This window comes from Mytilus galloprovincialis, chromosome 12 (genome assembly GCF_965363235.1).
Source record: "Mytilus galloprovincialis chromosome 12, xbMytGall1.hap1.1, whole genome shotgun sequence".
Taxonomy (NCBI): Eukaryota; Metazoa; Mollusca; class Bivalvia; order Mytilida; family Mytilidae; genus Mytilus; species Mytilus galloprovincialis.
In genome coordinates this window covers 71,283,968-71,309,687 of record NC_134849.1, presented here as the reverse complement: position 1 = coordinate 71,309,687, position 25,720 = coordinate 71,283,968, and the positions used below count along the sequence as shown (strand labels likewise).

The 25,720-nt window shown below is 32.2% G+C and overlaps 1 protein-coding gene and 2 long non-coding RNA genes across 3 annotated transcripts in view; 1 reads left to right on the top strand and 2 right to left on the bottom strand.

The window, feature by feature from the left end:
- LOC143053755 (uncharacterized) overlaps window positions 1–25,720 on the bottom strand; it is a 213,666-nt gene that overhangs the window by 117,556 nt on the left and 70,390 nt on the right. The gene's annotated exons all lie outside the window — the stretch shown is intronic.
- On the top strand, window positions 2,133–3,323 carry LOC143054721 (uncharacterized). The gene is made up of 2 exons (XR_012971802.1): window positions 2,133–2,188; window positions 2,628–3,323. It is a non-coding gene; the product is annotated as an uncharacterized LOC143054721 (long non-coding RNA).
- On the bottom strand, window positions 9,928–16,729 carry LOC143054720 (uncharacterized). The gene is made up of 4 exons (XR_012971801.1): window positions 15,696–16,729; window positions 13,666–13,801; window positions 11,279–11,366; window positions 9,928–10,226 (listed from the first exon to the last, which is right to left on the bottom strand). It is a non-coding gene; the product is annotated as an uncharacterized LOC143054720 (long non-coding RNA).

The window sequence follows — 25,720 nt, the reverse complement described above, 5'->3', positions numbered from 1 at the left end:
TATAAGACTTCATAGCTCATGAAAGGTCAATAACCAAAATTTTAGAAGATTCTTAATTTTCGTTCTTTTGTTTTGAGACCTTATAATATCAATGCAAATATAAAGTAAAAGTCCAAGTCAGCCTTTTCCCGCCATATTTTAAATCTCAAATATCTTGAAAAGGAGGTCCATGACCTATAAATATTTTTTGCTTATTTTTATCCTTAATTGATGCTTTACCACCTTATGGTATCAATTTTAACTTCTTAATTTATAAATTTTCATCTAACCTCACTTAAGTACATCCTTAAACTGAACACTCAATTGGTGTAAGCAAATGTATATGTATCTACAATCAAAGCCTTAAAGGCTGTAAAAGCAATTGCTGTCATGTTAATGTTTGGGGACTTTTATTTTTCATCCACATATATATAATAATTAAACCTGACATGAGTGTTGTCTAGTTAGAAGTAAGAAGGTTTTAACTTTATATAAATAAAAGACTTTAGCAGAAAGTCATTTTTAATGTTTTATATTTCACAAGGAGACAACACGTTTACCAGGCTAAAGTTGGGGTCAAATATACATGTGCTGAAACATATAACTCAAAAAGAAATCATCATGGATTATCCCCTGGTAGTGTTTGTAACTGGGCAATAATTTCCTTTATTGATTTAATTTTAACAATTTTCATTATTAATTTATATTTAACCATTAACACAAATGATTAAGTTAAAACATTTCAACTTTCCAGACGCAAATGTTAAAAAACGGGAAATAAATAAAATATCTTACAAGACATAAACATGTAAAGAACAAATATATATTTCAGCTTAATAAAAATATTTTCATAATGGTACTTTGTCATCATTTTTAAAGGCAGTGCTTTAAGGCCTGACTTTCAAGTCATGAGGTTCATCTTTCCTTACGCAGATTTGCTGGGGGTCATTTTGCAAGAAATAGATCCGGAAATGTTTAAATTTCTCCTCTACTTTTTGTGGTATGTATTGGTTTTTGTTCCTTTCATTTACATTGGGGAATAAAGAAACGATCAGTGTGTATTGTTCGTTTTAAAAATCTGTTTATTAATGTGTCTTTTGCATTATAAGCAGTCAATCTGATTACAAACTATCATTATTCGAATTCCGTGTGGAAAGAGGTCCGTTCAATTTCGAGTACTATTTGCGATCTAAAGATATTTTAAAATCATTTCACTCGTTGATATAACATGATATTATAATTAAAAGTCGACTGACCGTGAATTATATTGCATAATATACAATTTAAAGTATTTCTGTACGTGAAGCCGTATGACGTTATAGTTATTTCGGTCTCAGTTATGTAAAATATGAAATTATCGTTCCTGAAGAGGGTTCCACTAATTAAAGACAAGAAGCGTCAAAAAGTGATAAGAAGCGACAATAAAATTATAATAGCGATAAGAAGCGACAATACAATTAATTTAGCGAGAAGAAGCGCCAAGAAGACTATATAGCGACTATACATAAATAAAAAATGTCATTGCAACAACTTATTCCCCATAGATATTAAAAAAAACGTGCATTATTTTTTTTTTATAGGGGCGGTTATAAAACATTTTTTATATTACTGTACATTGATAGATAAAAAATATGTTTTTATTAAGAAGAAAGGGATTAGTTTTTATTAGATATAAAAAAAAATATATTTTATGCACACGCTAAAAATTGGCCATCAAAACAAAACAATTTCCTTTTAAAGAATTTATTGAATCAAAACCATGCAATATCATTTCCTTTCTAACAGTGAAATTCTTCTTTTTCATAGGGACATATATTTGATAGGTGTAGCTTCACCCTATCACATCAAATGAGAATAGCCTCGTGAGAGAATTACGATTCGCTTGTCCCTTGTTAGTTATTGTCGCTTCGTCACTAAATTAAACTTCTTGTCGCTGTTTGTCTCTAAAATTCTTCTTGTCTCTTATTAGTGAGACCAGTCAGTTCCGTCCTTAACTTCCGTTTTTGCACTGCAAAACAATCACACAATTAACGATGCCTAGTCCTTGTTGGTGTGTACCTGAGTGTCATTTAAGAGGAGGACTTGCATTTCTAAATGACTTAATAAGAAGGATAAGTTGGATCAACGCCATGGCTCAAACGTAGATTGTCATGTGTTGTTTGCAAGGCACATTTTACTGAAAACGACTACGTTCAGGAAACTATTCATGGTAAAACTTTATTTTCTTTAAGAAATATATACTGTTATTTATATAATCGCCATGCAAGTAAACCAAAGTCTGTTTGCAACCGCAATTATCGTTTTAGAATAAAAAGGGGGGTGAATTCAAGACGTCATAACTTTTGGGATTACGATTCAATATCATCTGTTTGACATTTTTTGGTTAATACGACAATTGTATGGTTTTTCTACAAGAGATATATTATACTGATAATTATTTTAGCAGTAATTATGTAAATTTCGGTTGTAATGACAAGAATTCATGAGCTATGCCTCGGGCTTTCTTGAAAAATACCAATGACAATGTAAACAGGAACAAAACATTGACATGAATATTGCTCTCCACCAATGTTATAGTTATTTAGGTATGTGTGTTGCACAGTCTTTCACAAGTTTCAAAAAAGCTAATGTTATAAAACTTCTTTCAGGGCACATACCCACTTTATAGAGACTTGTCTACTGCCATGCATTCCCATCCCATTTTCATGCACCATTTGTAAGCAAGAGACTGAATGGTTTACAAAATTAAAAATCAGGACGGTGTCCCGTTAAACCAAAAGAACTAAACTGGATGAATATTGTAGGAGAAATCTAGAGGAAAGTTTTGATTTGTGAAATTGGTTTTCCTGAACAGATGTACATTCATCCTGCAGGAAAGATTTATAACTGTCCACCACCAACTGACGAGCTAATGTTGAGCTTCACAGATGGAATTACTCAAACACCATAAATGCCTATGTTTTCAGCACAGATTTCACAAATCATAACACAGCTGTTGATTTTTATGCCCCACCTACGATAGTAGGGGGGGCATTATGTTTTCTGGTCTGTGCGTCCGTTCGTCCGTCCGTCTGTCCCTCTTCAGGTTAAAGTTTTTGGTCAAGGTAGTTTTTGATGAAGTTGAAGTCCAATCGACTTCAAACTTGGTACACATGTTCCCTATGATATGATCTTTTTAATTTTAATGCCAAATTAGAGTTTTTACCCCAATGTCACGGTCCACTGAACATGGAAAATGATAGTGCGAGTGGGGCATTCGTGTACTGGGGACACATTCTTGTTTATACCTGTTAAGAGTCGAAAACTAAATATTATTTTTATATAAATAAACATATATTGTGTCATTTTAGAACTTATATTTTTCCAAAGGATGCATGAATGAAAGTAGTGAAATTCATTTTGCTTTGATATATAGATTTGAATTACAATTGTTCATGTTATTGTAATGCATATAAAAATAAGGAGATGTGGCACAATGTAAATATATGATATTCTGTGAGTTTATCAAACTCAAGGGGATAAGTACAATCTCCAACAATGAGAAAAACTCATACTGTAAAGAGAATTTCATATTTACAAGTAAGTTTTGTTTTTGCATTGAATAATTTTCTTCTATTGTCTTAAAAGCAAATATGGGAAGTTGTTAAAATGCTAATGAGACAGCTTTAATGGCCACCAGATGTCATTGTTACCTTGATTAAAAACTCCTTTTTAGCTCACCTGACCTGACTCATCACTTGGTTTCGTCGTCCATAAACTTTTACAAAAAATCTTCTCTGAAACTACTGTGCCAAATTTAACCAAACTTAGCCAAAATCATCATTGCGGTATCTAATTTAAAAAATGTGTGGTTAGACCCGGTCAACCAACCGAGATGGCCACTATGGCCAAAAATAGAACATACAGGTAAAATGTAGATTTTGGCTTATAACTCTGAAACCAAAGCATTTAGAGCAAATCTGACATAGGGTGAAATTGTCTCTTCAGTGAAGATCTATCTGCCCAGGAATTTCAGACAAATTTGACAACCCGTTGATGGATTGCTGCACCCAAATTAGTAATTTGAAGGAAATTTTGCAGAGTTTGGTTATTATCTTAAATGTTATTATAGATAGAGATAAACTGTAAACAGCAATAATGTTCTGCAAAGTAAGATCTACAAATAAGTCATTATAACCAAAATTTTAAGTTGACCCCTTAAAGAGTTATTGCCCTTTATAGTCAATTTTTAACAATTTTCATAAATTTTTGTACTTTTTGTTAATTTTTAAAAAATATTTTCAACTGTAAATACTGGGCCATGTTTATTATAGATAGAGATAATTGTAGCACCAAGAATGTTCAGTAAAGAAAGATCTACAAACACATCCCTATCATCAAAAACACAATTTTGTCATTTTATATGTGTCCGTTGTTTAATATGCACATAGACCGTCCAAGGTGAGCGACACAGGCTCTTGAGAGTCTCTAGGTCATTAATACAGGTAGATAACTTTATCATGTTTATACTGCAAAATAATTTTGCTTTGAGGGAGAATTTTAAAAAAGTTCTGTCTTCAAAAGAGATGTTACTATGTACATTAACCATTATGTTACTTGATGTTCTAGCAATACACACAGAACGGAGACTAGTCAATCTTTGTGAATTATTTTTCATAGGATAGGAGTAATTGAATATGTGTATATAATCAATAATTAAAAATAGTTTTATTTACATTAAAAAGGAAAAGTTCTTACATCTTAAAAATGCATTTCATGGCGAGGTACAGAAAATATACTGTAAACAGTAGACTATAGATATAGGTGAACTAGGTACAAGAGAACTCTAAATCTTAAATACTACAAACCACCTCTGTTCTATGGAAGATAATGATATAACTGGACTAGAAATACACACAACCTGTAATTAACTGCCTTTACAGCGCTTTCGCGCTTTGATTAAAACTAAGTTCCAAACATTATTGCTCAGTTGATATACATGTATGTCCTTCTGATGCGGTACGAGCACAGGCACTTGTTTCTATCCAAAATAGTTTTATATTGATAGCCGACCTTCCTATGGATAGAAACAAGTGCATGTGGGTACGAGATAACTATAATTCTCATGCAATCCCGAAAGGGGGGGGGGTCATCACAGACAAACATGACATTAAATCGTTATCACTGATGTATTGTTTAGGGCCAGTTGAAGGACGCCTCCGGGTGCGGGAATTTTTCGCTGCATTGAAGACCTGTTGGTGACCTTCTGCTGTTGTATGTTTTTCTATGGTCGGGTTGTTGTCTCTTTGACACATTCCCCATTTCCATTCTCAATTTTATTATACGAACAAGAACAAACAGCTCTACGTTGCTTTGACATTTATCAATTTTCAGGAAACATTGCGAAAAATGATCTTCAATATTTCGAAAACATGTGAAATAAAATTGCTAACACGGTGGACCGTCGAGTGTCAACAAACGTAGTAGACTTGTTCACTGAAAAGACGAGGATAATGGTTTCATCTGACATTTGTTATGCATTCCCAGTTTTGATCATGATATTTAAAAAGACGTACCTTTTTTCAATCTATGTAACTAGAAAATTCCAAATTGAAATATCTCTTCATCTGGACCGACTTGGCATCTACTACGTTTGGACGGGTCCATTTCATTAGTAAGGTGATCGATAAATATTACGGAGTTTGACAGAAAAGGAAAACGAACTTATTGTTATGTGTTTTCAGCAGGGGTTTCGTTCCGCTAAATTATTTGCGCAAACATAGTTTGTCTATTTTTAGATTACAGGTAATCATTTGACACTACGCATTAACCTGTGTAGTGATTTTGATTTTACGATAAATGTATGAATGAACGATAATTTTATGAATGAAAAAGAGCACCTGACCTCTTAAAGAAACACAAATTAAACATATAAAACCGTATTTAATAGGAGATAATTCAGTTAAATTTTCAATACTAAATCAACAACTGAAATGAATCCATATTTTGTTGAAACATCGTACGAACGTCGGAAAACGGAATCGCAGTTATAAAAATGTACTTTTTTTCACTCGGACTTCTATGTTATTTGATAGTCAAACGGTTGACCCTTTAAATACAAAAATACATCTACAAGAACATATTCTGAAACTTCTTAAATCCACTAACGTTTTTTTTAAAGTTTCAAGCTATGCATTGCATTAGAAAACATACATAGGTGTTAAAGAATGACAGACCAGGAGCCTGTTTAACAAAATACTATGGCTTGATATGGGCGGAGTCTCTGATCTGGGTCACAAAGATGGCCATACGCGATAGCATAAAAGCAATTGCTTTAAAAATTACTGAAATTGTATATCCTAATTTTTCATTTTTCAGAAGAAAATAAGCTAAAACTATATACTTGGAAACTTTTAAATTTTATATTTCAAACGAAACACTTATTATATAAATGGAAACAAACAAACCACAGTCTATGTGATGTATGTAATGAAAAAAGATGATTATAACCACTTGTTTTATTACTTGTGAATGTTTAGAAAATTTCTGGAAGAGTATTTATGAGTTAATGAGAAAACAAATGTAGATTTTAGCATATCGTTAAAAAAATTAGTGTTCGAATGTAAAATTTTTTAAAAAAATATTTTGGTCGGAATTATTTCGAAACAATTTTAGGTTTTTCTATATACAAATCGTATTATATATCTAATCAGAAATTGAAAAATGTTAATGTCTTCCAAATTTTGGTTCAAGAATGTATCAAAAGATGTAACGAAAACAAAATAATAAAATAAAATCCGTTACTGCAGTCAGTGACAAGAAGTATCCAAAATTGAATAGATAAATACATAATGCATATTTTTTTTGTATTTCAAGAAATGTATATATATATGAACAACTATTTATGAACCTTGGTTATCAGTGAAACCGTACATGATACATCAAGAGGATCTTGGACTCTTGATGTAAATACCTAAAAAGTATATTTTGTGAATAAACTAAATAAGTCTGAAAGAAAGTTTCATATTGAAAGAACATAAAACCTGACACAATCAAATGTTATCAACCAATGGAAGAAGTGAAAAAAAAACTGTCATTGTTGTAAGTTTAAAGCGGACGCAATAAACCATGTAGGAGGAGTTGCAATGACAAGTTCGGTTTTGTCAAAAAAAATTAAGTTGAAAGGTGTATAGTTAAAAAAAACACCTGAATGGATCAGAAAACCATACCTGCGTGCACATTTATATATTAGGATCTAACAAATTAATACAAAATTTTCATGTAGATCCAGAAAAATCAAGTAGGAGGAGTTGCGACGACAAGGATGGTTTTAAAACTAGAGGCTCTCAAGAGCCTGTGCCGCTCACCTGTTAATGTGTTTACTGATGTCGGCCATCTTTGCATGTTGGTAGGCGGGGTCATTAGACACTCTTTTTAAAAATAGATACCCTAGTATTATGATTGTGGCCAAGTTTGGTTAAATTTGGCCAAGTAGTTTTAGAAAAGATTTTTATACAAGTTACAAAAATGAGGAAAAGTTGTTTAATATTGACTCTAAAGGGAATAACTCCTTAGGGGGTCCTCTAACAATTTTGATCATGCTGACTTATTTGTAGATCTTACTTTGCTGAACATTATTGCTGTTTACAGTTTATCTCTATCTATAATAGTATTCAAGATAATAACCAAAAACTGCAAAATTTTCTTAAAATAACCAATTTAAGGGCAGCAACCCAACAACAGGTTGTCCGATTCAACTGAAAATTTGTAAGGGGATATATCTTATTCTGATGGACATTAAAATCTTGAAAGATTTGCCCTAAATGTCTTGGTTTCAAAAATATAAAGCAATCAAAGAGCTGATAGCTCTGAAGTGGAAGAAGGTGAATAAAAGGTAACTTGAATTACCATAAAAGCAGCCCCACTTACCCAGGCTGCTTTGTTCCATTATCGTTAAAATGTATCTTTTTTTCTTCAAACAAGAAAAGGTCATAAGTACATGGATTTCCCATCCGTACAATCATTTTCTATGTTCAGTCGACTATGAAAATTAGGTAAAATCTTTAATTTGGCAGTAATTAAGAAGATCATATCAAGAGGAACACATGTAACGCATTCTATTTGAAAAAGAGAATTTCTATTTTATTCTCTTTTTTTGGTGGTTTCAAATTCGGTTGACGATGTGAATTGAAATAAACACTTTTTGTCAACAAATCTATAAGTTAATGGAAATGCGCTTACATGATTTTATCAAATTTGAGGAAATCTCCCCACTCAATGAAGAAAACTAGTATTCTTGAATTGAAAAACGTACCAGTGGGGAAAATCCCCACATACACTACACATATAAAACCAATAACATTAGAATGGGGAAATATCCCCACATTCACATCTACAACCAAAAACATCAGAATGCCGAAATACCCACGATAAGATTATTAATTGGAAAATACAAGCTTTAATATTGCTGACCATCAAATGGGGAAATTTCCCCATAATCTCATTATGTTCAAATCATAGAAAATATTGTTGACTATCAATTGGGGAAATTTCCCCATAATCTCATCATGTTCATATTAGATATTGTTGACTACAAATTGGGGTAATTTCCCCATAATCTTATCATGTTCATATTAGATATTGTTGACTTCAAATTGGGGAAATTTCCCAATAATCTCATACGATTCAAATTTACGGCAAATCAAATAATTGTATGTACTAAAACTGTCATCCCAAGTCGTGAAATTTAGACAGTGTTTAGACAGTTGACTACTTATGAAACAAATGTGTACCAATGAGACAACTTTCCATCCAGGTCCCAATTTGTAAAAAAAACCAACTTTATAGGTATAAAAAGGTCATCAACACGGAGCCTTGGCTCCTACCGAACAGCAAGCTATAAAAGGCCCAAAATGACTAGCGTAAAACCATTAAAACGGGAAAACATAAGGTCTAATCTATATCAAAAACGAGAAACGAGAAACACTTATGAACCACATCAACAAACGACATCTACTGAACATCAGATTCCTGACAAAATGTTTGAATATTTTGTGGTTATCCGTATGAAGAAGGCAGAATGTTTTGAATACAGATTGCTTTTAAACACGAGGAGCTTACTTTAAATCGTCATCATTAGGAACAGACCTCCTTAAAAGAGAGGCAAATGATACCAGAAGAAAATTCAAACTCGTAAGTCGAAAATAATCGGACAACGCCATGGTTTAAAAAGAAGACCAACAGACAAACAATAGTAAAAACACAACATAGAAAACCAAAGACAAAGCAACAAGAACCCACAAAAACACAAGGGATTGTTATATTCTTACGAAACCACAAAAACCACAAAACGCACACAAACAAGGAATTTAAATCTATGGTTGTTTAAAATGTAATAAGCAGACACTACCGACCGCACTACTAAAAATCAATTCCAATCAATTTGTTATACCAAATATCGATATTTTCAAATTTCAAATAGTTTTCCTGAAGCTGTTGATGTTCAGAAAATATCTATCCTGTATGTAAACGGTGGTTATGTTTTAGTGAATTTATAAAAGTAATTCTGTTAAGGATGAAACTCAATAACTTGCACAAGTACATCATCATAAATTTTAATATGCTAGGATTGTGTTTACTAATTACTATAAAAAGTGCTCTTTGACACATTGTTACATATTTTAATATTGCAACTATATTGAACAGCTTTATGTGCATAATGTTGTAACACACTTGGCGATTCTACGCACATCTATCTGTTGTTGATGATTTTTGCATACTTTTTCATCTATTTATTTTCGTCGTTGATGTTGTCTCATTGATGGTGTGATAATTACTTCTTATTCTACATACAGTTTGTCATATTAAATTACAAGCACATTCAGACCAAACAAGCTAATTTTGTGAATGTTTGTTTTTTTGTCATTAAGATAACATGATAATGTCCCAATATAAATTAAATAACATATATAACCTTGTTCATTCTTGTATACATGTATAAATATATAGGATCATTTGACTGATGTTAAATGTCTTTTGTTCAAGGACAAGGAAATACAGCTTCCTTTTGTTGTTGATATTGTTTATTATATCCTGTTTTGAGAACATTATCAGATGACTTGTGAGTTTCTTGTAAGTTCATATATATATATGAAAGTGTTTTGTTAAACAAAACACCTTCAGCTGAATTCATCTCGATGTCTTTTGTCGTAGATTCTGTAGACCTAACACTCTTATTAAGTTGTCGTCTGCAAATACGACTTTGTAACCTGTAAAATAGAGACTATCCAGTCAAAGGGACAGAAAACCAAACACAAATTATGCATATACAATTAGATCAAACATATATACATCATTCCTTTCATATGATGTTTCCCTAGACTTTATCGAAATGTTGACTCCTTAGTGAGTCTTTTACTTCGAATGATATGTGCATTGTTCCTGTTGATTGGACATGTGATGCTCTGTGTTCTCTCCAGATACGCCAATTTTCTCAGCCAATAAATGCAAACGGTCATTTTTATATAAATTAGACCGCTCTTCGTTTTCCTGTTTGAATTGTTTTACACTAGTAATTTGTTTGTGCCCGTTATAAAAGGTGTCAGACCACCAATTAAAAGTCCCTATCTGTTCAACCAAATTTTGCAATTTTCATAGATTTCTAAATTTTTTATCTTAAGTTTAACCTCTTACAAACCAGGTATGTCCTGAATCGTACAGGTATCACCTTTCTTCATTCCAATTTTCGACATACCTTTAAAGCCATATAAGAAAGAAGAGACCTTCCGAATGGATGTACCACTAAAAATAACCCCTGGTTTTCTTGAAATCTTAAATAAGTATACTATGGAGCGCATTAATCCTCAATTTTTAATTTCAACTCATAGACAAGTAAATTTGGGCTCAAAATGGTCTTAATATATTTCTCTTTCACCAAAAGTTTCATTTCTGCAAATTTGTTGTGTAGTTTAAGTAAACAATAACATCAAATGCACTATTTTTTGTCCCGAGTAGGCCTACTTTTACGTTCTAAATTTGAGGGAGTAATTGGTGGTCTGACACCTTATAGCTTGCTGCTCGGTATGAGCCAAAGCTCCGTGTTGAAGGCCATACCTTAACTTATAATTGTTTACTTTTATAAAAAAAAATCATGGATGGAGACTTGTCTCATTGGCACACATACAACATCTTCCTATATCTATGATATAGCCTAGAGTGCACAATGTGGCCTTAAACAACAACAAAAAAACTACCTGACAATCAATCAACTCATTACTCATCGTTCTTTTGTAATCTCTCTTTAATGTATATCATGGTTTACCTGATTTAGTTTTTTCTAGGACTGTTGCATTATACCATTTCTTCTCCAGTTTCCAGAAGCCCATTACTTTTTCGTTCATTGCGAAATCCTGAGAAAAAAATTTAAACAATGTAATCTTCTTTAGAATTTCACCTCTGTTTGAATGCTGCTTTTAATTTTATTAAAATGATATGTTTTAAACTAAATAGGCATACAAAGATGTGGTATGATTTCTAGTGACAATATCACATAGACGTAAATTGATTTGGATGTAAGCAGCTATATTTTACTGTACAATATTCAACAATAAGCAATCATATGCCGTAGTGTAAGCTTAAAAAATACGATTTAACATAATGTCAAACAAGAATGTGTCCATAGTACACGGATGCCCCACTCGCACTATCATTTTCTATGTTCAGTGGACCGTGAAATTGTGGTCAAAACATAAAATGAAGTGAACGGACGCACGGACGAACGAACGGACGTACGGACGAACGGAGGCACAGACCAGAAAACATAATGCCCCTCTACTATTGTAGGTGGGGCATACAAATTTAAACGTGAATATCAACGGCCGATAAATAAAATGCTTCATAGATCACAAACAGCAACCAAAAAGACCACTAAATTACTGATTTGGGACAGACATTTAACATGTACAAATGTGGCCCAATTTAACGTCAAGTAAAACGCAAACAAATATTTCAATTAAGTGTGAAATCATTCCAGCAATGACACATTACTGGAAATAATTATTAGATTATTTTTGAAGTTCACAAAAAATGCAAATGTATCATGATGTTCCAGGTTTACACCCCCTCCCAACCTTTTCCGCGAACTGGATCCCAACCGGTTTTCCAAAGAAAGCTGAATTATAACACAGCGTGCAAATCTGAACTTAAAAATAATATAAATATATGTTTTTGTTTTAGGTGCTCGTTGATATTTTGCGGAGAAGACAGAAATATAACGGTTGATAGCTTAAAACTACATTGCATACACATGTTATATATTTCACTGATTCACTTTGCCCAAGGCATTACAATTTTGTAATCTAAGTTTCAGTAAATTATTTCATAATCCACGACATGGGACTAGCAGAAACAAATAAAACATACTCATACTTCATACTCACATTTGTTACTTCCAATGATCTGATGTTAATCTGATTCTCAGGTATCTTCATTTCCTTTGAAAATAATTGAGTTTGTAAATCAAAGTAATCAGTGTTTTGTTTAATTGACTAACCACACATACTGAAACGTCTCGTCCGATTCACTAATCACTGATTTCATGTGGAAATTATTAAAGAATAAGCTCTAACTACAAGTATCGCATAAACTTGACATTTTAAAATATGATGACAATGAGCATGATGAGGTGAAGGTCAGATAAATCCTGTCAGACAGATATATACACAGAGTTCGAGTCAGCCTTATCCGGCCATCTTTTAAAAATCAAATATCTCGAAATGAGCTCCATGACATTTCAATGTATTTAGCTTATTTTGAGGCTTATCTAATGCTCTTCCGGGTAATGGTAACAATCTTAAATTCTTGCTTTTTTTAATTTCACCTAAGTTCATCCTCAACTTACCTCGTTTGCATGTAAAGTTCTTGACTCGAGCTCAATTGTCCTCTCTGTTTCCTATCAAAATAATATTTTGTTTTGATAAAAACTGTCACATTTTTACAAATAAAATCCTATTTTGAGGTTCAATTTATCATATTAAAAAGGTTAACCGCACAATCAGCAGTAAGCATACACTACAAACTGCTCAGAGTCTGAATTGACCAGTTTTTGTGCTCGACCAGTAAAATCGAGCACACATTTTACTCGACTAGTCTCGACATTGTCTCGACTGTACTTAACTGTACTTTAGTGTACTCGACTATGTCTCGTCTTTACTTAATTAGTCTGATTCAGTACTTGATGATCTTTGTGTAGTCTGAAATGGTCTTGACCAATGCTCGACCTGTCTTGACTAGTCTCGACCTGTCTCGACTAGTCTTGACCTTCAAATTTAGTTTTGACTGGTGTAAATCAGCCCATCTAACTAAATTAAATATTGATCTTACAAAATTCAAGCTTATTAGGTAGTTTATTTTATTGCTGTGAAATGAAAGAATTTAATTTTACAATAGGTAAAAATTAAAATTATTATATAAATTCAGATAGGCATCTTTAATTTTTTTTATAACTTTTTCAAATCAACTTGGATTTTCATCAAACTATGTAGCTATCTTAGATATATATTAAGCTTACTAAATCCCAGGTCATTTTATTTTTTCTTGTATTGCTGTCAAATTCAAGAATTAAATTAATCTATTTATTTTTATCTATTTGTGTTACTAAGGAAGCTACCATTTAATTTCTACATGTTCAATGACTAACAAAAGTCTTACCACGGATATGATTCCACGCCTTTAAGAAGGTTGATCTTGAAAATAAAGTCCCTTTGAACTGGTCTTTAAATAAGGATTTCTGTGTATCGAAATCTTTAAGCTGTACACTTTGAACCTCTCCATCCACTCCTAAAACCTGAAATATTCAAATAAGTCAACGAAATGTATTGCTTGACCCTTATAGGTGTAATTTTGCAATAAAGATTAGTATTAACAAAAACCATAAAGCCTTGAACTTGGTCGCGTTCAGTTATATTTAGAAAAAAATATATGCTTTGCGAATTGATGTATATCATGTATTTAGGACGCCAAAATCTAGGACGCAATTACATTGGACATTTTAAGGGCAAACGTATTTACCCATTTCAAGGCAAATATTTGTAGTCAAATATAGTTAAAAGTACAATTGCATCAATGCCAATTTTACAACAACATAATTGAATTAATATCTTCCTTTTCTTAAAAATTGTTTCACCTTTTAAATTTTTCTAGCTATTGTAGTTTTCAAGATTATAGGAAAAGTTAGCTTACTACCAATTTAATGCTTTGAACTCTGGTGGATAGCTTTCGCATTCGCATTTCCTTAAAAACGTAAAATATTGGTAAAACTCATCCTGTTACTGATAATTTGAGTATTTGTAACTTATGTGCAAATTGCGTATTGTTGATCATTTCTTGCTACATCTATTTTAGATGTTAAAATAATTGGCTATAACGCAAAAGTCATTATTATATATCATGTATATAGTGCTATAACTAAACTTCTAGATTTGATCTTTTCGGTAATGCATATATTGCCTTCATTTTTATTTTTAATGTATCTTTTATAGTAGACTATTTTGAAACAAAATGAAACTAGAGGCTCTAAAGAGCCTGTGTCGCTCACCTTGGTCTATGTGAATATTAAACAAAGGAAGCAGATGGATTCATGACAAAAATGTGTTTTGGTGATGGAAATGTGTTTGTACATCTTACTTTACTGAACATTCTTGCTGCTTACAATTATCTCTATCTATAATGAACTTGGCCTAGTAGTTTCAGTGGAAAATGTTAGTAAAAATTTACAAATGACTACTAAGGACAATAACTCCTTAGGGGGTCGATTGACCATTTCGTTCATGTTGACTTATTTGTAAATCTTACTATGCTGAACATTATTGCTGTTTACAGTTTATCTTTATCTATAATAATATTCAAGATCATAACCAAAAACAGCAAAATTTCCTTAAAATTACCAATTCAGGGGCAGCAACCCAACAAAGGATTGTCCGATTCATCTGAAAATTTCAGGGCAGATAGATCTTGTCCTGATAAACAGATTAATTTTGCTCTAAATGCTTTGGTTTTTGAGTTATAAGCCAAAAACTGCATTTTACCCCTATGTTCTATTTTTAGTCATAATGGCCATCTCGGTTGGTTGGCCGGGTCACCGGACACGTTTTTAAACTCGATACCCCAATGATGATTGTCGCCAAGTTTGGTTTAATTTGGCCCAGAAGTTTCAGAGGAGAAGATTTTTGTAAAAGTTAACGACGACGGACGACGGACGCAAAGTGATGGGAAAAGCTCACTTGGCCCTTTGGGCCAGGTGATCTAAAAAGAAAACCTGTTAAATTCGTCAATTAAGAAAAATAAAATTTCTCGTTAACACATGACCAGTACTGAACCATTTCCGGTCATTATCGCACCCTGGTGGATAATGACGTTTAAAGTCTTTAACATTTCTAAAACAATAACTGAAACCAAGCAAAATGTACTTTCTTGAAAGTGAATTTTAATGAACTGTTGAAATTATAAAATTTATTGATTACTTGTTGGTGTTTAATGCAACTTTCATGACTTTTGGCTATAATATTATAGTGGATGTCAGCTTTTGATTGCCCAAACGCTAAAAATAATTGTCAATCAAAACTACAAAATGTATTGAAAAATGTAATTTTAAATTAAAAAAATTTAAAATTAAAAAAAAATCGTTCTCATTTTTTCTGCATTGGCATAAGCCAAGACTAAGTTAATTTAAGCTACAGTACCTTTTTAAAAAAATCCTAATCCTCCAGGTATGATATATTTTATTTTTCCCCATTTGAAACGTCCAAGCACAAGATAAAAATCACCACTGTTTAATACAATGTCCCAACTTGCCATAATGAATATCCTACCAATGAGTGTTTAATTAATAATATGTTCACACTAATTTATACTTCTCATCCTAGCCTGCATGTCAATCACAGTAAAAATTTGACCCTTCTCTTGAAAACAGCCGGTATTTGACACGCCCACATCGGTCTAGATGTGTACTTTGAAATAATCGTCGATTTTATAATTCCACCATGGTTTTCCTAATTTAAAATGTGTTCTTTTTATTTCTTTCAATGCTTATGATATCCGATGCCGTATTTAGCGACAGCGAAGATGAGACAGAAAAGGGACAGGTATGTATAATTTTATTTCAACTTATTTTCAAATTAAAATCGTTATCATGGCGAATGTACGCATAATATGATATACACTTTATGAAAAAAAGCAATAAAGGTTACGTTCAAGTGCGTAAAACAAGTATTACCATTCCTTAAAACCACAAAGGAATTTCCAATATTGCAAACGTGTATTTTCAGCACATTTTTCATTCCACGCATGTATCTATTTTCTCCCCGAGTGTGATAGATATATGATATATGTACATTGTCGGAAAATATACAACTTATGTGTATGAGCATTCGAAACATGACGAAAAACTAACTTCGCCGAGCTTTTCTCAGACTCGTAGCAAGTACTTATATTTGTTTTCTCCGAAAATAAACGTATATTATTTTTATCCTGAAATTTACACCATTCACTTGAAATTTTAGTTGTATAAAATCTAAAAAAATTGTCCCTTATTTTTCAAAGAATTTGACATGTAGCTTAACGCGGACCCCAAAAATTAACTGTTACGTAAAAAAAGAAATATCCGCATTACCGCTCGTTCAATATGGAAGTCGGACAACAGAACATTAATTTGAACAAGTAGAAATAAAGCAACAACAAAAATATTAGTGTACCTGTTGTTTGTACAATAGTTGGCTGATTGCAGGATAAAGGAAATATAATATAAGCGAATATACATACACCGTTTAACTTTATTTAAAAACGTTGATCGATTAACTGATAATTGCATGCTTAACGTTTAGTTGCATGTTTTTGAAATACAAAAAAAGTAGCAGTTTATACTGTATAGCTGTCCATTATTAAGTATCCTTCAAGGCAACGTATTTATTCGTATACTAGATAACATTTTACAAATAGAACTAGACAGATGCATCTTATACTAGATAAGGGATCCTCCATTTGATTTTTATGGGGGGGGGGAGAGGAGGGGGGGGGGCTAGGATGAAATTTGAAAAAATAGGCAGGACAGGAGTTTTGAGTTAAAAAAAAAAAGGCAGGATGAGACACTTGCAAAAAAGTCAGGATGACAATTTATGTAAAATAAGTCAGGATAAACTAAGAAAAAAAAAAAAGCAGGACCGGATAAAGTGAAAAATAAAAAGGCAGGACAGAGATTAAAACTAAAAAAAAATGCAGGACAAGATTTTTCATCCTAGCCCCCCCCCATAAAAATCAAATGGTAGCTCCCTAACATTTTACAAATATAACTAGACATGCATCCTGATACCACTGCACGCAGAATACATATGTATAGTATGTGATTCTAGTACTGTCAACGGTACAGAACATTTTCTTTTTTCCCATTGCAATGAATAAAGACGATAGAATGTCTATGTTGTCTAAAATTGCTAAATTGCAAAAGTTACTGACAGGGCTTTCAATAATGGCTAAAGTCATCACAAAATTACTTTGCTATCTAAGAGCATAAAACATGTGTACATTTAGAATATATCATCTTTTAAATGCGTATATCTTAAAAATTCAAATGTAGCACATGAAGTTGACTATAGTCCTTAAGCGTGATAAAGATATTTATTATGCTAATGTTTTTAAATTGGAAAGGTAGCAATGTTGATACGAAACTCTACTAGTACTGCCAAGCTTATGTTTGTAATGTTCATGTAACCCCGATTTAAGCTTCTCAGGGGCGGATCCAGCCATTTTAAATAGGGGGGTTCATGACCCACGACAAAAAGGGGGGGGGGTCCAACTACATGTCCCAATTCAAATGCATTGATCGTCCAAAAAAAGGGGGTTCAAACATTGGATCCACCACTGCTTCTCTTCTCTTCTATTCTATTCTATTTATTCGATAGGACACATTTCCACACATTTAAAACTTGACACCGTCGTCAAGTTTTAAATGTGTCTAATGTAATTTAATTTTGTTTTAATCTTTAATGAGGTCTTAAATTATTGATGTTATTGCATTTGTCTATCGGTTGTCCTTAATTTGCACACAGCAACAGTTAAAATAAAAATAAGAATGGTTATGAATAAAGGAGGAATAAAGGTAAAACAATTAGACTGCCAAAATCATCCGTGAGCTAATATAAAAAAAAAGACATTGAAAATTTGGCGGGAAATCATTCTCTCTATATTTTTCATACATTTAACATTTGCACCTTTTTTCTTACAAAAACTTAAAAAAAAATAACAAGGATTTTATTAGATTTTTAAATAGAACTTTGTGTAATAACATTATGAAAATATATAAAAGTAGGGGTTAGCGGGCAAAATATTTTGGGAAAGTACATAAAAAAAAAACCCAGAGGATTCCGAATATCTTGCAAAAATCCTAAAAACAACATGAATAAACATCCTAAGACGCTTAAAAAACGTTTTACTCACTTACAAACGATTTTTATGAATTAATGTATAAATACGAATAAGCATAGAGTATTACATGGTATTCATTTGTTCCGCTCTTTAACGAATGGCCAGTTTAGGTGCATGTATAATGAACCTATCTGGTTTTCCAGATTTTTGTATACTAGTATACATAATTGTTTATTTATGATTACGATAAAATAGCTTGTGTTTGTATCATAATATGTTTACTGTCTCAGACGCGAGATGTGGTAATGTTGTTATAATTTTTACTACAAGCTTTAACTTGAGTTTTCATCGCAGATAAAGATCAGTAATTTTACATTTACAATGATTCGTTCGTTCATTAGAAACTATATTATCTCTGACATATATCAATACAAATAACTAGTAATCGACTTGTCAATTGGTTTTACATTTTACATCATCTGAAAGGTGTATGCACTACACCACTCCTTTATTCAGCTACACAAGAAAGATCCCATGTGGTTTGATTCTTCAACTGCCCGGAAACGTTTAATATTAAATGATATCCGTGTTATAAAATGAATGAAAGCTAGTGTATATATGAGTGGTTTACTATTTTCGACTTTAAAACTATTTCCATTAAACAACCATCTATGATGCAATATACATGTAATACTGTGCTAGCTGGCCCAAGACCACAATTAATATTCGACTTTAAAACTATTTCCATTAAACAACCATCTATGATGCAATATACATGTAATACTGTGCTAGCTGGCCCAAGACCACAATTAATGACCCCGCTTTTCGTTGTCCACGAATATAGTTCCTTTTAATTAAAGTGTATTTTTCCTTAATTTTTTTTCTTTCCTTTCCTCACTCATTCCTTAAATCTTTTTGGGTGGAAATGAAAGAAGAGAGGTCAAATAAATTTTTGGAGGTTGTATTTTAACTGATTTTGATATGGAATGAGTGATTAGGTCAAGTGCAAAAAGGTGATATTTACAGTTTTCGGAACATCTCTTGACTTGTCAATAGGGGTATGGATGTGTATTGGCTAAATTTGTAAAAGTGATTGCTTCAATCTTTCTGAATTTTGGATATATATTTGGACTAGGACCATACATTACACACACAAAAAATTGGACAAAAGTGCATGGTGCAATTTTTTTAATGATGCAAAAGGTTATAAAGAACTGATAGAGGAATTAATTGTGGTCTGTGGCCAGCTATCAAACACATACAAAACAAAAGCGTAAGAAAACTAACTATTATTTACGGTATTAAACTTTTTTCAGAGAAATTTTATCTATATAGTATCATGGTAAAACAGCATAATTACTTTTTGGGATGTTTTATAGTAATTAGTCTAGATCTGATGTGTGACATGGCACAGTATTTAAAAAAAAATGAACAGAACGACTGATGAAGATATTACATGTAAAGAATAAATATATGACGACATGTTTTTTTTTCATAACTATTACTTTTATGTATGCACGTTTTTTTTAAATTAGTGTTATAAAATAGTTATTCTAAGTTAAATGTTGTTGGGTTTGTTTTTTTTTTTGCGTAAATTTAACATAACAAATCACTGCATTGTGTGCAAAGTGGCGCAAAAGCATTACAATAAAGCGGTCGTAATGATTTACAGGCTACCCGTAGGTCTTTAACAATGAGAAAAAAATATCACATACTATACTCATGGTCGATTCAACAAAACTTAATCTTCTTTTCTGTATTTTGAAAATATATATATTGAATAAAATTAAGGGATATCGAGATGAAAAATATGATCGAATGGAGCTATAGATTGTTTAAAAATAATTTAGATTTAAAAACTCGTTGGAAACGCTTTACTTCATTCAAAAAACAAATGCATACATTTTACGAACTGGACTCGACGATCTTTCAAATCGTTCCCTCAAGATACTATGTTGTTCCCACAAGATAAATATCTCGTTCCCTAAAGATGATATGTCGTTCCCTCAAGATGTTATGTTGTTCCCCCAAGATAGTCATCTTGTTCCCTCAAGATGATATGTCGTTCCCTCAAGAGATCATGTCGTTCCCTCAAGATATTATGTCTTTCCCTCAAGAAACGATGTTTTCCCCTCAAGATGATATGTCGTTCCCTCAAGATGCTATGTTGTTCCCTCAAGATAGTTATCTCGTTCCCTCAACATAGCAATATCAATACAATGTTAAAACTATGTTGAGGGAACAACATAGTATTTTGAGGAAACGACATAATAACTTGAGGGAACGACATAACATCTTGAGGGAACAACATAGTATCTTGAGGGAACGACATAGCATCTTGAGGGAACAACATAACATCTTGAAGGAACGACATAGTATCTTGAGGGAACGACATAACATCTTGAGGGAACAACATAGTATCTTGAGGGAACGACATAGCATCTTGAGGGAACAACATAACATCTTGAAGGAACGACATAGTATCTTGAGGGAACGACATAATATCTTGAGGGAACGACATATTATCTTGAGGGAACGAGATAACTATCTTGTGGGAACGACATAGTATCTTAAGTGAACGACATAGCATCTTGAGGGAACGAGATAGCTATCTTGTGGGAAGGACATATCATCTTGAAGGAACGACATAGTATCATGAGGGAACAACATATTTTTTTTTCTTTCATGTTCGCATTCTGCCACCGTAGTTTCATGACCAAACTACAATCTGAATGTTTTTTTTTAATTGATATACATATTTAGACTAACTTAAAGACCTTATTGCTAAACAATTGATAATTCAATAAAAGGCTATTGTTACAGTTTTCAGTCATGATTTACCTCAAAATTTAGTGAGTCAGGGGCCTGGTTTTCAAAAGTATCTTATGACTAAGACATGTCTTATGATGGTCTTATGACATGTCATAGTCGTAAGATATGTTTTCGAAAGTGTCCTAAGTTACGAATTGTCATAACTTTTGTGGTAAACTTAAGACCCCTCGCGACATGACTTATGATGGTCTTATGATTGTAAACTAAAATTTTAATTACTTTTCATGTTTAATTTCATGTTAATTGCAATACAAATATTTGTTGTGTATCTCAGTTAGCTTAATAGTAAGGATTTTATTTTTCTCAACTACGTGAACTAAAATTTGAATCTCATGCGACATATTATTTTGAATTCTTTTCTAATAGTCATGGTTTTGTATAATACATATACATATTACTTAGTTCCTAGTATAGTTAATAGAACCAGAGACATATATATGTCTCTGATAGAACTATATCAACGTATGTGCACGGGCATTTCGATAAGCGGGTACTCGATGTACCGAATCTAAAAAGTATTCACATTTAAAAAAAAGTATGATTATACACGAAAACGAAGTTCAAGTTTATTATTTATCACAAACTAATTTTTAACAAATTTTCAAGTCAAATATCAATTCCTTTTTATATAAAATTTCATGTCCATTATATGAAAGAAATAAAATATTCGTAAATATTAATATGTTCATACTTTTCATTTTAATTTTTATATTTATCACTTTTTAATCATTACTTAAAATATTAGAAAATAATGTTCACTTATGACAGTCATAAGAGCACCAAAGCTACGACTCTCTTAAGACAGCTTTGATTTACATTATATGACATATCATACGATAGTCATAAGATGATCATAAAATATGTCCTAAGATATATCTTATGACATATCTTATGATACTTTCGAAAACCAGGCCCCAGGACTCTAAATTTTTGTTGAATAATAAATGTTTGAATACAATATATATATTTCTATCTTTATAAGCCTCTTTTCGTGCTTTTAGTTTGTTAAAGGAGAAATAGTGAACAAAATTAATAAGAACAAATAACAAATTATACGTTTTTAGTAAGTTTAGGTAATTTTTTTTAACATTATACTTTTGTAAACTCCATGGTATATAATGCTACTTTGATAAAATATAATCTCCAAAGTCATGAAATAGTAAATACAGAAATGGTTTGATCCTTTTGGTAATTCGGTATTTTACAGATAAATGCATGGATTCAATTTTACAGTCAACATTACGCTTTCAAAATGACAGCAGAAATCACTATTCCGTTGAAGCCTTTGCGATTTTTTTTTTTATTTTCAAGCGTCATAAGTTTATTTGTCTCTATAGATTTGACCACGATGTTTATCTAGAAACAATATTTAACTTATTAAAACTGCAAGTATTCTGCATGTATGATTTATTTATCATGGCATAGTTTATTAATTTAGAAATATTTACATAGCCATGCAGTAGTGAACAGACAATTTGTGTAGTAATCAATCCTCCTGAGAAAATAAAATGACCAACGATTGCATGATAGTTATTAAGTAATGTACGAGATAACTAATGACCGCAAAATCTGAAGTTTATCCCAACAAATTCCCATCTGCTAATTCCTCAATGTCTTGTTTCATGATTTACATGAACGATCAGATTCAGTATAATTATTTCCGGAGTTACTAACATGACTAACATGTTTAACCCCGCCACATTATTTATGTGTGTGCCTGTCCCAAGTCAGGAGCCTGTAATTCAGTGGTTGTCGTTTGTTTATGTGTTACATATTTGTTTTCATAAATAAGGCCGTTAGTTTTCTCGTTTGAATTGTTTTACATTGTCTTATCGGGGCCTTTTATAGCTGACTATGCGGTATGGGCTTTGTTCATTGTTGAAGGCCGTACGGTGACCTATAGTTGTTAATGTTTGTGTCATTTTGGTATTTTGTGGATAGTTGTGTCATTGGTAATCATACCACATCTTCTTTTTTATATTCTCACTAAACATGCTCAGTATACAATATATGTTATTTCAATTGAACACAACACTACTGCACAAAAACAAATACAAAATAAAACCGCGAAGAGCCTTAGGCCGCCATCATCGTCATTGTATTTAACTAAAATATTTAAGTTATAATATGAAATCTACTTCAACATAATATGCTACGAAATGAGGCCTGTATGGTTTATTGCTTAGGGCTACGTAACGTTTTCCCTTGACCCAAAATTATCCAGTTATGCAGGGTTCTGTTCGAAGAATGAAACCAAAGTACTGAAATACTGAAAATCGGATGACCGCAAGTTCTTGTGAATGGTCCGAGAAGCACTTGTCTCAGAAAAAAAAAACCCATACAGTGGAGATCAGTTCTAACCTCTCATAAATTCTGTCAGAATCTGTCAGGAGAACTGTTCTAGAACAGTATATAGAACTGTCAGCCTGACACCTTTTAGTCAGTTCTAGGTTAGAACTGTTCTAGCTAGAACTGATTTGGTCAGTTCTACCTAGAACTCATTTAGACAGTTCTAGCTAGAACTGATCCTGACAGTTCTACCCTAGAACAGTTTTAGACAGTTCTAGCTAGAACTGACCAAATCTTTGGTCAGTTCTACTTCTAGAACAGTTCTACGGTTAGAATTGATTTCAAATTCTACGGCTAGAATTGATTTATAAATTCTACGGCCAGAATTGATTTATAAATTCTACGGCCAGAATTGATTTATAAATTCTACGGCTAGAATTGATTTATAAATCCTACGGCTAGAATTGATTTATAAATTCTACGGCTAGAATTGATTTGGTTAAAATTTAAGAACTCTTTGTCTAAATATAAAGGCTTCGGCAAAATAGCGATTAATATTATAAAGAGTTTTGCTATTTTGCCGGTTTTAACCCCGCCATATTCTGCATGTTTGTGACTGTTCCAAGTCAGGAGCCTGTTATTCAGTGATTTTCTTTTGTTGATGTGTTACATAAATTATTTGTTTTTCTTTAATTTTTTGAACATAAATTAAGCCGTTAATATTGGGGGGGGGGGGGGGGGGGCATTATCATTTCATTTATTTTACATTTGTCATTCGGGGAGTCAGGATGACTCGTTTTACATAACAAAATTATCTGACCTTAATGTAATACGTTATTCAGGCCCAAACCAATAGGGACGGATCCAGCAGTTTAAAAAAGGGGGGGGGGGGGGGGGGGGGTTCTAACTAAAATTTATTGTCCTCATTCAAATGCATTGATCGTCCATAAAAAGGGTGCTGTACAGTAATTCAGTTATAATTTTAGGTCAAGAGGGACTGTAATATATACAAGTTATAGCAATATTGGAAAACAATGACCTCAAAATTTTGTACGCATGAATTTATAGTGCCAGCATGTCCTCTTTTTATTCAAAGTATTGAATCGTAAACAAATATCAGTAGTTTTCATACTTCAGACTGAGTCGTGAAATAAAATCTTTTGACCGCATCAATCTAAACTGACCTTATTTGCTCTTTCGTTCTGCAAATTTATATAGTTGTACAGTAATTCAGTTATAATTGTAGGTCAAGAGGGACTGTAATATATACAAGTTATAGCAATATTGGAAAACAATGACCTCAAAATTTTGTTCGCATGAATTTATACTGCCAGCATATCCTCTTTTTATTCAAAGTATATTGAATCGTAAACAAATATCAGTAGTTTTCATACTTCAGACTGAGTCGTGTAATAAAATCTTTTGACAGCATCAATCTTAACTGACCGTTATTGCTTTTTCTTTCTGCAAATCTATATAGCTGTACAGCAATTCAGTTATAATTTTAGGTCAAGAGGGACTGTAATATACAAGTTACAGCAATATTGGAAAACAATGACCTCAAAATTTTGTTCGCATGAATTTATAGTGCCAGCATGTCCTTTTTATTCAAAGTTTTGAATCATAAACAAATATCAGTAGTTTTCATACATCAGACTGAGTCGTGTAATAAAATCTTTTGACCGCATCAATCTAAACTGACCTTATTTGCTCTTTCTTTCTGCAAATCTGTATAGCTGTACAGTTATTCAGTTATAATTTTAGGTCAAGAGGGACTGCAATATATACAAGTTATAGCAATATTGGATAACAATGACCTCAAAATTTTGTTCGCATGAATTTATAGTGCCAGCATGTCCTCTTTTTATTCAAAGTATTGAATCGTAAACAAATATCAGTAGTTTTCATACTTCAGACTGAGTCGTGTAATAAAATCTTTTGACCGCATCAATCTAAACTGACCTTATTTGCTCTTTCTTTCTGCAAATCTATATAGCTGTACAGTAATTCAGTTATAATTTTAGGTCAAGAGGGACTGTAATATACAAGTTACAGCAACATTGGAAAACAATGACCTAAAAATTTTGTTCGCATGAATTTATAGTGCCAGCATGTCCTCTTTTTATTCAAAGTATTGAATCGTAAACAAATATCAGTAGTTTTCATACTTCAGACTGAGTCGTGTAATAAAATCTTTTGACCGCATCAATCTAAACTGACCTTATTT